This window comes from Heterocephalus glaber, unplaced genomic scaffold (assembly GCF_053883595.1).
Source record: "Heterocephalus glaber isolate CG9 unplaced genomic scaffold, H.glaber_assembly_v1.0 deba00001457, whole genome shotgun sequence".
Taxonomy (NCBI): domain Eukaryota; kingdom Metazoa; phylum Chordata; class Mammalia; order Rodentia; family Bathyergidae; genus Heterocephalus; species Heterocephalus glaber.
Window position 1 is genome coordinate 48,119,221 of NW_028258305.1, and position 19,845 is coordinate 48,139,065.

At 45.0% G+C, this 19,845-nt stretch overlaps 2 pseudogenes; both read left to right on the forward strand.

Annotated features, from left to right (window-relative positions):
• Nucleotides 1-3,023: 3,023 nt before the first annotated feature.
• LOC147827091 (U2 spliceosomal RNA) lies at nucleotides 3,024-3,224 on the forward strand (annotated as a pseudogene).
• A 16,221-nt stretch (nucleotides 3,225-19,445) lies between these two features.
• LOC147827092 (U6 spliceosomal RNA) lies at nucleotides 19,446-19,542 on the forward strand (annotated as a pseudogene).
• Nucleotides 19,543-19,845: the final 303 nt, after the last annotated feature.

The window sequence follows — 19,845 nt, forward strand, 5'->3', positions numbered from 1 at the left end:
CTCTCTAGGGAGTCCAGCCCTTCCTGTCTGCCAAAGAAGCGGGGAGATGCAATTTCCTCAGCCATCCTGGGGCTCAGTGGACAGAAGCTAAAGAGCCGGACTCTGGTTCTGCAGTCCTTCCTACCCCTCCCCGGCAAGGCTGTCCTGCAAACCCTGCTTCATGAGCTACAGACAGGTCTTTTCCGAGAAAGCTTTCCTTCTCCCTGTCCCTTTCCTTAGGGTTTGCATTAACTCCATCTCATAAAGTAGGTTTTTGGGTTCACTTTGTGTTTCCATGGATTCCCCAGAACTTTCAGCTTCACTTCAGCTAAGTCTTTGGGTCCTGACAGGCATCCTATAACTACTCAGGGCAGAGTGGGATCAATATTCTGATGGATCCTAGTTCCAGTTCAGGAGGAGGAGGGTGTACCTAGAATACACAGAAAGCCAGACTACAGTTCTGCTCGCTGGCTCTGGCATATGAAGTGAAGGGATCTCCAGCCCCATGGACCACATGATGGATTTGCAGGTACTACCTGTTCAGCACTGTCCTGCCCCGCGGCCCCCACCATGTTGGAGCACAGCTCTGCAGGTCTGCACCCCACATGTGCCCTGTACCTGGGTACAACTCATAACATTCAGCAATGTCTTAGAAGGCTTTTTCTAAAGACCTTCCACAGCCCAGAAATTAGCCCAGGCAAATCTGCTTCTCATTATTCTGATAGTCAATGATTTATGCACACATACTTGGGGGAGGGTAGAGTACCGGAAAAAGTGAACCATTTGGCATGTTATTAACCCTTGCAGGAGAATGTGCTTGTGGCTCTTCTCTGGAGTCAGTTATGTCACCATTCTGGTTCCCCTATCCCAGTGAATTTCCCCTTTCCTTGAGTAACACATTATGTCATTTTCTTGGACTCCTGGCATTTTAACTATCACTATACATGAAAACAAACCCCTCAGCCCACATGTATACAAACAGGGCTGCCTTCCTCCGTGGAATACATATATGAGTTCTGCTTTCTTCCAACTACCCTAAAATCCTTGAGAACTTCCCCTACTCACTCATACACTCAACAATTGGTTGGTCAAATTAAATACGTAGGTAGAGGACTATTTGATGAGAAAGACTTTCTATGAAAAGAATCTGCCACTTAAAAATTTCACTTTTCTACATATTAAAAAGTTTTCTGTTTCAAAATAGCTTTATGTAGACATAAAGCTGAGCATGAATTTTTGTGTGAAGTAAGTGGGGGAGGGGAGTATGGGGGAGAGAGAGAGAGAGAGACTAGAGGAAGGAATAAGAGAGTTTACAAGGATTGCCTTCCGCATTGTGCATGAATTAAAACAGAGTCTAAAGAGAATTTCCACGTGAGGGACTCAGAGTCTCAAGAAACGTGAAGATCCTACTCCTTTCCGAGAGATGGGGTGGGGTGGATTGTGAACGAGCAGATCCTTGGGAAATAAAGTTACTCAGGATGTCCTCAACTGGCCTCTGTTCGGACGTAGGAGAGAAGTGGAGCGAGCACCGGAGATACTGGGCCTGAGACCTGCGGCCTGAGGCCCTGGAGTCGTCCTGGCCCGGCCTTTGTGGACTGGGCTGTGTCCAGGAGAATCAGCATTGCAGTGGATCCTCAGAGCCCTGTGGAGCAGGGCTCAAGGTCCCGCCCGACTACCGACCCGGGGTGCGAAGGTGAGCCCTCCACAGACAGCCTGAGAGCGGCAGGGGGAGAGCTCTGTGGGACCCAGCAGCCCCAGCCACGGGACGACAGACGCGCCCGTGCCGGTGCCGCTGTTTTCCAAGGAGGGCGGAGAGCAGCGTTGGGTGGAGGGCACGCGTCTCGGAGCCGGGTTTCGTCAGGTGCCGTGCTGGAAAGGGCGGGCTGACTGCAGGCCAGGGTCACAGTGGCTGGAGAGTGGCCCGCCCGGGCGTGTGTGGGTGATCTCGGCGAGTGAGCGGCAGCCAGGCCCCCGCCTGCAGGCACTTCTGCCCCTGACGCTCCAGTTCACGCAGCAGTTCTCGCTGGGATCACACACGAAGAAGCAGGGGCAGCCCGGCGGCAGCGCTGGCCTTTCTGATGGCAGCTGCAGCAGCCTGGAGTCCAGGAGTCACATGACTTTAAGTAATGCCCTCAATCACAGAGAGAGAGGAGGTTGTGCAGCTCACCCGCTGGGAGTTGTGTGATCACTGAAGAATCCCCAGGCGGATGGATGAGAGCAGCCTGGGAGAAGGCGCCCCCTTCCTTACCTGGGCCTGTGGGGACCGAGAGCTGCCCCCTGGGACAGCGCCGAGCGGGCCCAGTGTTAACTGCCTTGCGGTCCTCCACGTGGCTAATTTGGAGGCCCCGGCTGAACTTTTTCTGTTGTTGCTATCCGTTTCCCACCACAGATGTGTTACCTTAAAGTGCTGTGGGCCAGAAGTCTGAGGCTGAAGGCAGAAGGAGGGTAAGGCTGTGTTCCGGCTCTAGGCGGTGATGGGCTTCCTTTCGGTTTCTGGCTCCTAGGACTGTCTGCTGCATTCCACTGCCTGTGCGCCTTTCCTTTGAGTTCGGGGCCAGCAGGGTCAATCCCTTGATCCCCTGCAGCACTCTGAACCTGTGTCCTTCTCCACTTTTAGACTCTTGTGATTGTACTGGGTTTGCCTAGACCATCCAGGAATAATCACACTATTTTAAGGTCAGGGGATTAGCAACCTTAATTCTGTTTGCTACCTGAAATCTCTTTTTTGTGCAACCCAATGCATTCACAGGATTAAGACCTGGACATCTTGGATATTATTCTTTCCTTTGCATCAGCCATTCAATTGTGTTGGGTTTACCAAAAGGAATCGATCTCAGGGGCTTTCTGGTCTAGAAGTCACTGCAGGCAAAAAAATAAAATAATATGGAGTGGGAGAGTAGCAGAAACACCCTAGGATAGAATCAGTTCCTATCCCAGCTTCTGTTGGAGGTAGGTGGTGTATAGCGAAAGGCCTTCTGGAACAAAAGACGCCATGGGCTTGTTCCTAATGGATTAAAAGGCATCTACTAGATAAAGTAGAAAACATCGCTTCTCGGCCTTTTGGCTAAGATCAAGTGTAGTATCTGTTCTTATCAGATAAAGTAGAAAGCATTCAAGTTCACCATTTTCCTAGTTTGCCCAAATATGGCAACTTTCCTTCCTCTATAACTTAGCTAATGAAATCTACTGATAATAATGAAGGTGACGGCAGCTGAATGGGGAACTTATTTATTCATTTACCAAATACATGTGGAGCGCCTGGCTATGTCAAAACACATGCTGGGATTCAATCTGCAGTGTGGGCGAGGCACACAGGGCCCCTGCCTTCTTGATGCTTACAGGTCTGCAGAGGAAGCATGAAGCAGGCTTGTGAAAGATTACTCCTGAACTAGGCTTGTGAATCTGTCCAGAGAGGTGATGCTTTTCAGATCCCAAGTGCTACAGGAAGAGAACAAATCTCCCATCTCCCCAAATTCCTGATGAACAACAGATGCTACCCTGAAGTTTGTCATCACAAACACAGCAGTGGAAAATCTGCAGCTCTGTGGTCTGGGTGCAGCTCTGGCGGAAGAGCTCCCCTGCTGTGACAGGGCTGCTGCAGCAGCAGGAGCCAGGGCTGCACCCTGCGTAGGACCCAGACCCCTACACCTCAGCCCAGGGAGGGGCGCGCTGCTGCTCTGGCTTCTAACCCCCTGCTACCCTGTCCTAGAGGTGCACAGTCTTCCAAGTTCTCAAGGGCTATCACAGAAGTGGGGCATCCTTTGTGTGCTATTTTTCTTGTCAAATCCTTTACAAATGACTTCTAACTAAATTATGAAAATACTCTAGAATGACAATCCACAAGTTAGGGAAGCCCTATAGGGCATGAAGCATATTTTCTATTAAAAAGGGAAGGTCTAAAGAAAAACTGTAATGACAATAATATAAAAATATTCATTTAAATGTAGTAAAAGTTCTATTCTTCAGGAGGATATTTATATTTCTCAGCTCAGATGATTCTCACAGCAATCTTGCAAGGGGGATGTTATTTCTATCTTCATTTAAAAGGTGAGAGAGATGCAGCACAGCCAGACGAAGTGACCAGGCCCAGGGGGGCTGTTGGGACATGGCCACCGGGCTGCAAAGCTGCTTCATTCTCTGCTGTAGGAAGCTGCAGCTACTTTCCTTCCAAGCATCTGATCTCATTAGAGAAACAAAGTTGTGTACAATTCATGCCCGGAGTACCTGTTTAATTCTAGACTTGAGGCTCTTCAAGGCCCAACGTTGTTTCTATCCACTTGGTGGACCAGTCTCCTTCAAAGCCTGGAGGGTTTGTTTCTCTGTCAAGTTCGTTCAGGCCCAGCCTTTGTGCCATTTTCCCAGCCACTCTGTATTTCTGCCAAGAACTTTGCATTTCCACCTGGATTTCCCACCTGGAGATGGTGGTCACTTCTACCTCCTCATCTTCTGGAACATCCTAGGGACTTAATATATGTGAGTAAGTGATTCCTCCGAAGACAGCAGCCGTGCCTGCTGTGAAATTGTAGTTCCTCGGGCCCTAGCAGAGTTTCATGTTACTAACACACGGATGCCGCTGTAGACCATTTTGAATGAGCAAATTAATCAGTGAGTATGTGAGAAAGCAAGTGACTCTCCAAGGAGGAGTGGAAGACAGAGAGAGCTAGGCATGAAACTTCCATTGGAATTTTGGGTTTAGCTATGAACATTTTCCATGAACAAAGAGAACTGGGTACATCCAAAGCAAGGAGGCTTAGAGTACTGAGTTCATGAGAATATGATCCTAATCCTGCCCCTGAATTTGTCCTATGAGACCTTTAATCATCTGCTATTCTGGAATTTCAAGATTCACATCTCTATTATTGTAAAAATTCTGGAGACAAATGGAAGATAAATCTAAGTATTAAAAAAGCCTTCAAGCCCTTCACTTGAAAGCTGTATATAATTAAGATTCCTTTAATCATGTCTGAATATTATTCATGTGACTATACCACTTTTATTAATTTATAACCAATACCAACTACTTCTTGCAACAAGCAAAATGGCAAATGAAAGTAACATGCCCTTGGAAATCAACAGAACTTGGCTCTACTGTTTTGCTGCCATTTACTAGCTAGGTGATTTTGGATCTCATTAAATATCAATGTCTGTACTGTAAACGAAGCTCCATGCTGCCAGCCTGGCAGGGCATTCCAAGGACTGCAGCACTGAACCCTGGAAGCCACGGGGCACATGTCTGGCAGGAAGAGAGGCTTCCTCAGAGCAGCGGTGTGTAGTTCTGCTGATTACAGCAGAACACTTTAGAAAGATTCGTTGCTATGTAACCACAATTATAAAAGCACCACATTCAAAAATCTCTGCTAAACAGAAGTTTTCATTTCTCCACCGTAGACTTTGAAGTTGCTCTGATGACAAAGAGCAATGCCACAGGCAGATCTATGAACCGCAACCGTCTCTAATGCTGGTGATGGTGGGGCCTCTCAGCTCAAGAGGACGAACAGAGGTAAGCACAGGCCAACAGCTTCTTCCTGATCTCCCCGTCTGAAGGCACAGAGCCCCCAGGTCTCTGCTCTGTTTTCTGCTCTTTGCCCTTGAGAGCCTTTTAGAGTAAAATTTCTAAGTTGGCATGAAAGGACTTCTTTGGCATCAAATAGCTCTTATGAAACAGCATGCTGATGAGTTAAATGAAACGATTCAGAAAAATACCGATTAAATTTCCCTTTAAATACTCAGGGGTTTAGAAATTAAGCAAAACTGCTTGGCATGACTCAGTCTGGATTTTAACAAACCCAGAATGTTTGAAAAATTGTTCAAGATGTTTTGACAAACAGAGAATGCCACTATGTCCTGCCCTGTTTCCTGACATCTCTCCCCATCTGCCAAAGAGAAAGCAGGACTGGGGTGACCAGCCAGGGTCTAGGATGGGCTTACCCCATGAAATGGAATAACCCCCAGTTCTTGCTTTAAGGCTCACTAGCTGTTTTGCCCACATAACCAAATTATGTGGATTGAATCTGAACTGACTCCTGGCTGGAACAGCAAGTGTGGTAAATACGAAATGCCCGGAACACCTCTGCCCTCCCTCCCGCAGACCTCACTGGCATCACTGCCACGCGGCCTGGAGACCCTGACCCCCTTCCCCTCTAGAAGGCCTTGCTGCCTGGTGCAGAGACAGCACCATTGAGCACAGAGCCCTGGACCAAGACCCAGAGGACTTGGCTTCAGCCCTGAGCCTGCCACTGCGTGGATTATTACCAGTAACAAGTCAGTTTTACACAGAAAGCAGCTGCCCTCAGTGACCCTCTTAAAATGCCTATGAGAACTGAGCGGCATGGGGAGAGCACTAAGACATAGTCAGGTGCTGTTCTTGCTTAACCAGATGTGGGGACCATAGTTTTAGAACTTGTATTGCTGGACAGATTTGAGTCATTGATTTTCCAATTCAACATACTTTTCCAACAAATACTATTACTTCCCAAGGGAGCAATGTGTATGTTCTGTGAATGCCTGTGCACACGTGTATATGTGTACATAAAAATACATACGTATCTTTAAAATAGTCTTTCTATTCCATGGAACTATTACTAGTATTAATCAACCCAGTCACCTATCCATCTAAGTTTCTTAATTTACAAAGTACATTAATGAGCTCATCTTTCTCTCACAGCTCTGAAATGGGTTCACTAATTTTATCTTCAAAGCTCAAGGAGAGAGACCCTTCTTGAGGTGAATCCTTCAAACTGACAGTGCTGATGAGGGGCAGCGCTGGGGCTGGGTCCCAGTCACTGAATATGGCCCCAGAATGTTTTCTTTGTAACATAGGCTGGGCTCATCCAATCTCACTCATTCTCTAGAACTACACAGGGAGTTGTACAAAGGTCACCACAGAGGAAGAGCAAGCCAGTGGGCTCCCTCCTGTGGGCCTGGAGCCACTTGGATAATTCCCTGGCTGAGACTGGTAAGGCTTAGCCACTCCAGCAACTCAGCGAAGCAGCCAGGAGAAAGTTTCCACTGTCTACTCCCAATTCCCCAAGCCTGGCGGCAACTGGTCCAGATTTTCTCATGGAGCAGACAGCAAGATTTAAAAGCTGAGTTTGTGTTAGAGAACAAGGACCTACACCTTTTTCCTTGTCGTTTCTATGTGTGCTGTAACTCTCTTTAACCGTGAAAGCAGGAAGCTGTAGGGCACCCCAGGGATATCAAAGAGCAAAGTGGGTGTGTTTCAGCCCACGGAAACCAATACCGAAGCCATCCAGTACAGGTGAACATGCTAACTGATAATTAGAAGAATGCCTCTACAGACCGTATATTTAGCACGTTCTGTAGGCTGGCACAAAAGCTTTACATAGTCCCTGTACAAACGGCACCCTAAAGTAAGAAGGGTGGAGATTTCATCTCCACTTTCAGAGAAGGACAGTGAGCACCCCGAGTCCTAGGAATGCACCAAGCCAGTGGCTTGGCATGGAAAGGTGCCAGGAGCTCTGCACCTGCATTCCCCTCTCTGTCATGGCTCATGCGTCGCTGACTTCCGGCCTTCCTTCCCCTCGAGAATGCACCAAGTGCATCCCTGTGCTGCACAGTCTGTCCCGGCTCTCAACACCATCTGTCCTTGTCAGAACCTTGGTAGCAGTGTCCTAATTGGTCTTTCCTGTTCCCGGCTTTCTGAAACTCAGCTTGGACCCTGAGTTGAGGGCTGTGCAGCCCTGAGCTCAGTGTGCATCCAGCCCCCCAGAGCATGTGCCTCCCCTGCTCCTCTCTCCGCTGCTTTCCTCTCCTCTCCTCTCTGCTCCCTGTCAGAGCACAGGGACTTCTGTCCATCTTCAGCCCTGCCTGGCTCCCTGTCCCGGGCTGGCCCACAGTGTCGTTCCCTCTGCTGGGATGTCCTCCCTGGCACTGACCCTTATCTCTTCCATTTTTCTTTGCCGTAACTATTTATCTTCCTGCCCCATTTTATTGTCCCTTCTCTCTGCTTTTCCTCTTGTAAGCTGTGACCTGCATAGCCCAGGCCTTACTTGGTCCCTTTTACAAATGCAATCGGTATTCAGTAACACATATTTCCAGTGAATAAGTGAGCAAATTAAATGTCACCAATGGCCCCAAAGCCATGTGTTCATACCATCAGCTTAAGGTTTTCTGCAGCAAACATCTGTTGACATAAAAGAACTGGATACTATCTCATGGTGTAAACCCTCATGTCACCTGACGGTGGGCACACACAGCTGACTTTCTACCTCTGTTTCCCTGTGGGGAAGCTCCCTAGGTCCTTTTCTGCCCCACTGAAAGTGGCTTACTTCCCAGAAGAGAACTGGGCAGCTCCCATTCTTCCTTTCAGTGAGTCAAGAACCGGCCCTTGTAGAAATAGCTCTGTAGCCACTATTGAAGTCAAAATTGTCTTCAGCGAAGGAATGCTGAATCCTGAGTGTTCAGAACCTCAAGGTTCTTGGGATATAGATGTTTTCTGACTCATCTTTGTTACAAAATGTGAATGTCTGGAGAGATTCATGGGCTGCAGTAGCATCACTGCTCGGGACCATGGGCATCTGGATGCCTGGCCAACTGGGCAGGGAGGAGCCTGACACTTAGCAGGCAGCACAGCGGAGGCTTCGAGTCAAAGCTGAGCTGGCTGAGAGCACCTACACCCTCAGCTGCGAAGATCACATGGTGGAATCCATCCAGACCTCTCTGAGTGACCCGGGCATCTCATACTCAGCACTCCTGATGTTCCCGGCTGGACGATCCTTTCTTGTGGGAGGCTGTCCTGTGTATTGTAGAATTTTTAACAGTATCTTGGGCCTCTACCTACTGGATGCCAATAGAAACCCTCTACCTTATCCGACAACCCAAAGGGTCTCCAACTATTGCCAAATTCCCTAGGAAGAAGGGGAGTTAAACTCTCTCCTCACTGAAAACCACTCTCCACTGGAGGACACCTTGCGAAGGCCTGGGCTCTGGTGATTTACTTTGCAGCACAGCAATGCAGTGAGCCCTCTTCAGAGGCACTTTTTCTGCCTGGACTCCAGAAGAGATCTTTTTCATGCATGTCTGTCTTTCGAGACAGGGGGCTGCTATGGGCAATGTTTTAGGTGCAGCTGTCTGTCCCAAAAGGAGGTCCAAGGGGGTGTTACCAGAGAAAGATAGGGACTCACCCAAGGAGCCAGACTGTGGGACACGGGAGAGGTGAAGGGCAGAGTTTCCGTGGGAGGGAAGGCAGGCACGATGTCACGTGAGCTGTGTGGCCACTGCCTGGCAGGTCACCGGAGTAAGGGAACAACGCAGGCAGGGCCCCCTTCGTGGCTCTGGCACGGGGCGTGAGAAATGGAAATGTTAATGACACTGACCAGGACTCTTGAGTTTTACTGATATTATCGCTGCCTTCATTAGCCAGAGTAGCTGAAAGACCACTCACTACTTTATTAACTTCAAATCTGCCACCTGCTGCAGCCAGGTAGGCTTGTCTTCTAGGCACGCAAGGCTGTGAAGCAGACAGGCTGTTTCATCCCAGTTTGCTCTCTGTGTACTCTCTGGTCCCTGGACTTCAAAGTGACTTTATCTCTTTTGGCAGGTTAGGCAGCTAGGAATGCTGGACATTTTTCTGTCATACCCATTGCCAAAGATGCAATTTGGGAAAACAAATAGGGATTTACAGATAGCAACTTTCTTCTTCTACTGAAGGCAGGCCATAATTCACAGCTGGGGCTGGACAAATGCTAAAATGTGCATTTAGCTTGAATTTGGATTCATTCCTCATGAATATTAGTCATCTCAGTCTAAAATACCCGCCTTTCTCTGTTTCAACAGAAGAGAGGATGTGCTGTGAACACACTGCAGCACAGTGAGAAAACAAGAAGGCTGCAGTTAAACTTGAGGGTTAGTCTTGCCATACTGGGATGGGGTGCACCTTCACGGATTTTCCTACAAAATAAGGAACGCGCTTTTAGGTGTGGCTTGCACTCCTCCAAGAACAATGGAGTGGGGCTATTTATAAATCACATTTGCTTGACCATTTAAATCACTTTTGGAGTGGTTTTTTTTTTCCGATGACTCTTCATGTAAAATTGGCTTTTACTGAACACCCAAATCAGACACTGGCTCAGCATATGTCTTGCTCCACGATGATGATGATACGACTCTGAGCCCTGCTGCTTCCCAGCTACTTCCGCCTGTTTCGTTCTTCAGCTTCCGCAGGCCACAGTTGGTTTCTGATCTCATCCTGGGCCAGCTATGGTGCCAGGTCGGGGAGGAAAGAGAACCAAGATAGAAACAGGAAGGAGAGGAGGAAAAAGAAAATAAAAGGAAGAAAAGATTTGGAGCAGGAGAACTTCAAATTCATGTTCCTCCTACTGCAGCACCCTAACTAATGGAATTCAATAAAAAACACTTGTTAATTGCCCTTATAAATTTCTGCTGTGCCTGCTTTACAAGGTACTGTGATCGTTACTGAGGCAAAATCAAACTTTTATGATAGTCAGCTCAGAAAGCACCCAACACTGAATAAATGAATAATAGTGAATTCTAGTTCTCCTATTTTTTTCTGAAGCTTTCCATTCAGTGTCAAAAGACATCAGTATCAAATTAATTCTAGTTGTATGAGAATAACCAAAAGATTATAAAGGTCTTGGAGTTGCTTGTACATCAAATAAAGAATAGCTTTCACCATAGTTAAGCCCATTGTATTTCTAGTAACATTAGAATTCACTGAATGCAAACCCTGTGGCATTATATAGTAAACCTCTTAAGATAATATTACTGTTGAGGAATTCCCACTGACTTTTCAGTGACAAATACAGCTTCACAGAAGGAATCCTTGTTAACTAGAGATTGCACAGAAAACTTAAAGAATAACAAAAATACAGAGATTCAATTTTTTAAGAGATTCTAGAGATGATTTTGACTGAACACATGTCCAAATGTGGGTAAGAAAAGGAGAAACTGAAAGAGTAATTGAGGAACAATTTCACTGCAAATATTTCTAAAAAGTAGATCAATGTTCCCAAATTTCGATGAGTACCTTTTCATGTTCCTGAGTTAGTCACAGAAACAATCATCCTGGAATCCTTTCCACCTTCCCAGGGCACTAAGGAGCAGACATGGTGCCCTCCACTTGACAGGTGGGCAAATAGGAGCCCAGAGAAGATAGATAAAATCCTCATCCCAAACCCACATAGCTAAGCTCCTGACCTCCAGGCAATAGGACCACTGTCTGGTACTGTAGTTAGGAAAGAAATAAGAAATTACCCGACCCCCAAATTCTTCAAATGTATTACATATCTCATAAAATAATTTTTGTAAAACTATTTTGGTACTTGCCTTTTTCATGCTGGAAATAACTGGAAGATTTTGCCACTTATATGGTGTTTTAAGTGAGGAACTAAAATATCAAACTGTATTTACTCATCAGGTTCCTGGTATCTATATCAAATAGTTGGCCAGAATGATTGTGCAGTATTTCCTAATTCTTAAAGATTTCTTTAATTGTCAAAAGTAAATATTAGAGAGTAACTGTAAAGAAAAAATTGTCAGAAAACACAGGAGTGAAAATACAGTTATTTTAATGGCCTACTAAAAAGAAAGCTCAAAATTTTCATAGTCTCTGCTTAGCTCTAACTGGCTTAGTAATTAGGCTTGATAACAGGGTCTCACTACCCAGTGGTTCAAAAAATCTTTATTTTGTTTATAGCTTTCTTTAAAGGTTCTTTTGTTCAAGTGTGTAGGGTCACTGATCATGTTAGGAACCCTCTATTTGTACCAGATCTTTCCAACTCTGAGCTTAGTGGTTTTAGTCATGGAAGTTTGGGCAAATCAAGTAAAATTTCTAAGCTTTGTATCATATGCTCTCGATTGAGGGAAAATTAAACCTTGATAACCTCTTGGCCAGTGACAGGGTCGCGGTTCTTAGGAGACCGTGTGATGACAGCCTCACATCATGGAGCTGCTCAGCAGTGCCTATGGCTTGACTGAACACGGAAGCCGCTCTGTAGGAAGGAGGCGGGCCCCAAGCGCCTGCACTATCCCCAGCTCCTCCTCAGCTGTCAGCTGTCACACCCGTTGGACCAGTCATGCACAGGGCTCTCTCTCAGTGGCACCTGCCAGCCTCACAGTTGCCTAACCCCATCTCCGCCTCTGTTTTACCTTCCCTTGTCTGCAGACCTCTGTATTCAGCTCCTGTTCTCTGTTTGCCCCTTGGAATGGTGTTTTCCTTGGACATATGGTTACACCCTCATTCCTTCTCTCTGTTCAGCCCCTCCCTTTTCCTGGGGCACATGTGTCTCCAGGGTTTCTATTTGGGACCCATGTTCTAGCACTGTGGTTTCTTAGCATGGACAGTCAGACAACAGCCATTCTGTAAGTTTAGCCCTGTTATCACACCTACACTGATAATACAGAAAATGAGCCTCGGTGGTACAGGAGTCAGCACTGGCCACACTCCCAACCAGCAGAAGGCACACACCCGGGGCCCATGCATTCCCAAGTCCTCAGTGTTTCCACTCAACCTCAGAGGCTCCCAGGGCTCCCCAGAAAATGGGAGCACGGGGGGAAAGACAAGACAGAGACTCTCGTTTCTTCATTTTGCCCGACGCAGTCGTCAGAAGTAGGTGGATCTCACCGCCTGTGAGACTGGTGCTCATTGGGAGACTCTCCAGGGGCTCGGACGGCTCCCTGGTCCTTGCCCACACAGCCCCTGCTCTGGCTACCAATGCATCTCAGGCCACAGAGCCACACGGAGTGATGGGTCCAAGTCAACCTTTGGTCAGTCTTCTAAGAGTGAACCATGCTCAGGCAGAGGAATCTGAAGAAAAAGCCTAAGAATAAAATAAATTAGTTCCTTTCCTATCCTTTGTATCAATTTTTATAGTTACTGTAAGATCCATGGTTAAGTCTGCTGCTTACATGTGCCTGCTCGTTTGTCCCTAAAACAGGGCACAGAGACTGGGATGACAAAATGCTTGTCCAGTGACGAGGTGAAAGGATCCTTTTGGGTTTCCATACCAACAATGCATTTATACGAATAATCAACTCGGAAAGACACTGGAAAGCCATTGTCTCACGAGATATGATCAAATAGATGAACAGCCATGATGTCTACCTGCAGTCCACTGACATACAGAAGAGAACATTTGAGAGCTTCCACGGTTCACTAGGTTTGGTTTCCCATGCTTCAGGGAGGTAGGCTGACTAAATGCAGTGTTTGCAGGCAAATCCATCACTGGTAGTGAGGTATCTACAGGCCACCAAGTTCAGTAGCTGTGTGACCTGGGTCCCAAATGGAAAGGGGAGTAAGGGACTGGGGAGGGGTAGAAGGCTGGAGTCCTAACTTCGGAGCTCAGACTCTTCATTCTCTCCCCCGAAGACGATAAGTCCTCCTGGGTTCTGTTTAGTGGGGACAAAGCCAAGTTAGCCACACATAATTCTGCCTGTGTTTCACAGGCCTCCATGCTTCCTTCCACTCTTAAATTTTCAAAGGGAGGGGGGAAGCATGTTTAGTTGCTTAATATTTCTGTATATCTTAAAGGCCCCTTCATATTTATCATCAGAGACACACCAAAGCACATTACAAGTAATGTAAGCCAGCTGGTGCCTAGCAGGCCAAAATCAGTTGATGGTTTAATAGTAAAAAACATCTTTTTGTTAACATTTTTCTGGAGCACATCACCAAAGAATGCATGGCCCCTTTCTGCATTTTACAGAAAAGAACTGTCTCGTTAGCTCTGTCTTCAGGTGTTGAATGCTTGTGGGGTGTGCACCATTGACACGGCTTCTCTGAGAACATTTGCGGATCTATCTAATGCATCTTCCAAGCACCAGCGAAACTCCTCCCTCTGTGATGGGTTTGTGAGGTCTCCACACACTGCCTGCCTAGGGCACACTTAGTAAACTTGCCTAAGTTTAGAGGAAATTCCTTCCTGGGAACAGAAACTTAGCTGGTGCGTCTTCTGCTCTGGGCAAGCACTAGTGATGGATAAAATAATTCAGAATGACTACGAAGAGATTTGGGATTTTTGCTGTTTCCTTTTGTGTTGATTCTGTCTGAGTCACAATTCATGCATTAATTCATCAGGGGTGGCCACTGAATTTCAAAGGACGGCCCAAAGGGGTAAATTACCCTTGCTCACAAGCTGCTCACCAATACCCCCAGCCCCGTGACCCTTTCTGTGCTTACATCTTTACACAGAGTGCCCCAGCTCAGGGCCTGTCTCCAGAATTTCTCCCCCCAAGGAGCCTGCTCTATGCATCTTTACTGCGATACACCGCTACTCTAGGCTAGTTTTCAGGGAAATGCACAAAATTTCATTGTCACAGTATTATCAGTGCGATACTTAAAATTCAAGGACTGTTCCAAATTACTCTGTACATCGAGCGGCCCTTAGCCACCATGGCAGCTGGGACATAATTCCAAAATGCGATTACATCTCCACTTCGAATGCCACGGGAAGTTCCTGTATGCTCAGAGAAGGAAAGCTGAATTCAGAAAGAGCTACAAGTGGAAATTTTGTTGAATATTCATTTCTTCAGAGCAAGATATTCTACAAAATAATTTTACTGTCATGTAAACAGCAGTTGAGTTTAGGGTATTGTGAAATTTTCCCAGCAGAGTCTTTCTAGAGGTAACTCTTGGTTGAAAATTTTGGATCTAAAACGACTTACCTCCAGAAGAACTTTGGTGGGAACATTTTATATGCACTCAATTCAATTATCTAATTTCATCTTGTCAACAATCCCGAGGAAGTGGTTACTATTCACATATTACACGTGTGTAAACTGACACTCAAAACAGTTAAAACGCTGACTTGGAACTTTATCAACACTCCTGAATGTTTTCTGAGAGCAGCAGCCCAGGGGAGGGGCCACGCCAGGACCTGCACCACTCTGGCCAGGAGGTAGCGGCCGGCCTGACCTCTTGGACTGGCCCGGAGAGCGCTCCTGAGTGTGGCCCCTTTCATAAACTCCACGGTTCCCTCCTGCTCTCTAGTCCAGGCAAGACTCTGGGCCGAGAATCCCAGTGGCAAAGGAAAAAGACCATGCTCTGTAACATGATGATGTCCCCTGGTGCAGCTGGGAAGAGACGTGGTTCTGCCAACAGCCGCTGATGTCTCTCCATGCCAAGCCCCAAATAGAAACCCTGAGAGAAAGCAGCAGCAGCCCTCGAAAACCAAGATGGCTGTCTGGGGCTCAGTTACATGAACATTGGCTCCGCTGCTTTGCCTGTGCTGAGCTCCTGCAAGCTCCCTCCTTCGGCCCCTGAGTCACGAGCAGCCAGCTCTGCTCCTCCGCTGAGCTTTTTCTTGGAAGTACTTTCTCTTTGTTCCTTTCACTTATTGCTTTGAACTTTTTTATTCTTGTGTTTTTAATTGGCACACGGTGATTGTAATCTATCTCACGCAGTGTGCCATTTCAGCACGTGTAAATATGCACAATGATTAGACCAGGACAATTAACACTGGCCATTTCTCTGGGTTGGGAACACTCCAGTTCCTCTTCTCTGTGAGCTATTGTGAAATATACAATTAATTGTTGTTTTTACCTCAAATAAATAAAGCACCACATGTATGACGTTCAACTTTGCAAAAGGAGTGTCATTTTCTATCTTTCATTTCCCCACACCTTTAGTTTTACTTATATAAAGGCTTTCCAGGGATTAAGAACGATTCACTCACCAAAGTGCATGCTCACTCTCCGAAGGCAGAATCTCAGACACTGAGAGCTTGTTTGCTATTCCAAGTGACATTTCCTCAGATGTTTGCTGCCTTGCTGTGCAAACACAGTTATGCATGAAATAAAGTAAAAACAAAAAAAATTGAATAGCAGTTAGTGGTTGGATGTTATTTCCAGTTTGGAACCACTGACCGGGCAGCTATAGAAAACTCTTTCCACTGTTATTACAAAATAACAGTTTGTGGATGGTGAAAAGAAAACACAAGTGGATTTTCTTTTAATTTAAAATACCTCCACAGTGCGGTGCGTTATGGGAGAAGTTCATCGCAGCTTCAGGGGAATTATTGCCATCCACATCTCTTATCCTCTCAAAATTATTATACCAGGCTGATGTCAAAGGCTGTGCTAAAGAAAACATGCCAAGCTGAGGAAATTAGAGGCTCAGACAGAATGCAAAGGACGATACATGGACCCAGGGCCAACACCAGGGCAGGTTTCGTCGCCATCATCGATGCAATAGCAGCTCCTCTGCCGCCTTCCTACTTGGCCTCTGTGCCCTATGCTGCTCTGCTTTATAGTCTGTCCTTTAGTCAAAGACCACATTTGTAGCCCTTGTCAAGATCCACAGAATCAATCCTCCAGCAAAAAATATTTTCCCACCTTTAATCTTCCTAGAATTTGTCGTTACCTCTTTGTACTGATAATGAAGACACAAACAATAGTAACTATAGGATACCTGCTATTTATTGGGGTGTACTACCTCCTAGGTAATGTTCTTATTTAAGCCACAGCTATTCTCTAAGACGGTGGTGAAATGCTTCCTACGTTAGCACTGTGTCTAACTGAATTGTCTTCACATGGACTTGTCTGAGGAAGGATGTGAGTTCATATAATCAGCACATCCTTCAACCCAAACCCCTCGTTAGTTTACTTCATGTCGAATGGCACAACTACCCATGGAAGAGCCACACGTTTCAGAATACTCAGTGCACAGTGATCGCGTCTCTTCCAGATAGCAGACCAAGATTACAGTGACATGGTGAGCGCCGAGAGGAAAGAAAAGGCAGGAGGCCCATCAGAGAGCTGGGCAAGGCCACCTTCGGACTCGGCGTCTCAGCTTCAAAGGAAACACAAATACTCTAACGCTCTCCAATGCCCCATCTTTATAATTTGTACTAAGTGTGTACAAGTGTTTTCTACATTTAGGACTACTGATTGCTCTAAAGGAGGGGCAGAGTTCAGAGAGCTTGTCCCTGGAGCATACATCTGCACATAATACACTTGGGAGTCGAAGGCCACAGCCTTGATTCAGCCACACAGGTGGCGTCAGACTTGCCGCATGCGCTTCCACCCAGGTGACACGCACTGCACAGGGTGTGCCCTACCATTCAGAAGGCCTCTGGGTTCTTCTGGGCTTTGTTGGAAAAGCAAATAACTCCTTTGCTTCCTTTATCCCCTAAAATCAACTGAAGGCAAGAAGATGAGACAGAAAGGGCCACCCTATCCGTGCTGAGTTTAGGGACACCTCTCACTCTAAGCCACAGTGAAAAAAGAGGGCTGCTGAAAGAAATGGGAGGCAGAGTAAAAGAGGGCACTGAGACAATGCACTTGCTTTTAAAGGTCTTGGGCCAGAGAAAGATGGGTACATTGGCCCTCCTTTGGGGTGCCACAGGGAGCACTGTAGTGTGGACAAGCCCGGTGGAGTGCATTTCCCCTCCATGTGACGTCAGGCAAGTGGTGAGAAGCAAAGGAGTCCCTTCTTGGAAGAAGCAGATGCCTGTGTGGCCAGGTAGCAAACCCTAAGATGACGCCCTATGGAGTCTGTATCTCCTCACCTCACCAACACACTCCCACACATGCGCCACACAGGGTCCACAGGGTCACGTGGGTTTGCTGTGAGCAGGGAGGTTTTTCACCCTGCCTCTTATTCCTATTGGACAAACTGTTGAGGAAGCCCTCTGGACTGACTCTGGCTCTCAAGAAGCTACCCACATTCTTCTCTCTCAGCTTGCTGCACTGTTCTCTTCTCCAGACGTGAATTCATTCATAAACGTCTTGCTCCTGAAGGCTTCCTTCCACTCAAAGATAACAACAAAGAATGTTCGTGCTATCATTCATAATATTAGTAGCAAGAAAAAGAAAATAATAGAGCTTACCATTATCTTCCAAGTAGGTATATTGTTAAAATTTAAAGAAATTGAGCTACAAATCAAAAGTCAGATAAAGAACCATACCAGAAAAATAGCATACCATTAAGCGGCAGAAATTTTGCCAAGTTTTTTCCACAAAATTAAAATTTTAAACTAAATGTGTTATTTATAAAAGGCCCATGAGGAGTGAGAGAATCAACTAAAATTTGGTACACCAAATTTGTACAGCTGATAAAAATAACTAAAAATTAAGGGGGGATCATTAGAGAGAGGCTGTTAAAGGGACAATAGACAAATATTACTGGAAAAATTAGGAATACAGAGAACAGGCGTGAGAAACCCGAGCAAAATGAGAATTTTTTAATGAATTCACAAGATTAACTGGAGGGTGTGAGAGGACTTACAACACAGCACCAATATATGCATACTTGGTTTCCCTGCAGAGACGTGTAGGACAAATATAGCAGAAACAACATGTTCAAAGATATATCCCAAGAAAGCTTTCCTCAAATTTAGACATACTGAAATCTCTAATTTAGGAGAAAAATAATACACATCTATCACTATCAATAAGTACCCTACTATGTTAATGGATTTAGAGTATATAAGAATTAATTCTGTACACGTGCTCAGCAAAATAAGTAAAACAATCTCAGAACTGGCAAAAGTATTTACCATTCAGTTTGGCCACTTCTGAAGACATATGTTTTATTATATCTTTTCATTGTTCTAACCTATCAAAACCTTTTTTCTCTCAATGAAAAAGGAAAGTCTTTTTTAGCTTCTTTCAGTCTTCTTTGGTCTATATATTATAAGCCATTTCCTAATGTATTCCAAAGAAACAATAAAAGTAGCACGGCAAATCAGTAAACAATGATGTGTTTAATAAATAGCATTGGCTTATTTACCCATCAGGAGAAAAATGACTTTAAATCATTATTATACTCCCTGTAAAAATATATTCCATGTGGTTTGGAAATCTAAACTTGAAGAATGTAAAAGTGCAAGATTTGAACTAAAGACATTTAGAGGAATATTGATATTATGTCAGTGTACAGAATACCTTTCAGCTAAACAAGAAAGCAGAAACCATAAATGAAATTATGGCAGATTTCTTGAATTCCATGAAATTTCCTGAAAAGAAATCACACAATTTATTTGCTGCATATTTACCATGATTATAAGACATTGCTAATTGTTTTTCTTTTATTTTTTCTGACAAACAATATCAGCTTTTGCTACATAACTAAAATCTTGTTCATTTCATCTGTCAATTTTTTAATTCCTATTTTTTTCTTTAATTTTTTCATCCTCCAACTGGGTCAACTGTTCATTGTGGAATTCATGGTACTGCTCAGCCTATTCCAACATATCTTGTTCTTCATATTTTCTTTTTTATTCTTCATTTTCTTGAGTATACATCTACAAATATCATGGGAATAATGCATGGTAAGATTTCTGTAGAAGTTTTTGTGTTGTTTTTACATATTCTGATAATTTATTTGTATATAGTCTTAGATTCGGATTTAGTCTTAGATCATGGAAAGAGTCCTTTCCTGCCTCAAACATCCACTTCTGGTGATGAGAAGCTTGATGTTAGCTTAATTTTCACCCTCAAGAGTTAATATACTTTTGCCTTTTAAAGATTTTGTCTTTGTCAGGCTCACTGTGATAGTACAAATGCTAAAATCAGAAAGATACAGAGAAGATTAGCATGACTCTGCACAGGGACAGCGTATAAATTCATTAAGTGCTCCATGTTCTCCATATTTCAGTTAGAGATTTTGCCGTTATCTTTTGTTTTGAAATACTAAAAAAGAAGGAAAGATTTGAAGTGTGTGTGTGTGTGTGTGTGTGTGTGTGTGTGTGTGTGTCTGGTTGTGAGACTAATTTGGTGATCTTTTTGGATTGAAAAATCGGATCTTCCTATATTTATGGTCAATTATTTTCTATTATATTTTTTAATTCCCTTCTAATTTTTTGTGTCCTTTACAGAATTTTGTTAAAATACCAATTCAATTAGTTCTCTGGATGGCTTTTCTACATTATTTTATTTATAATTTGTACT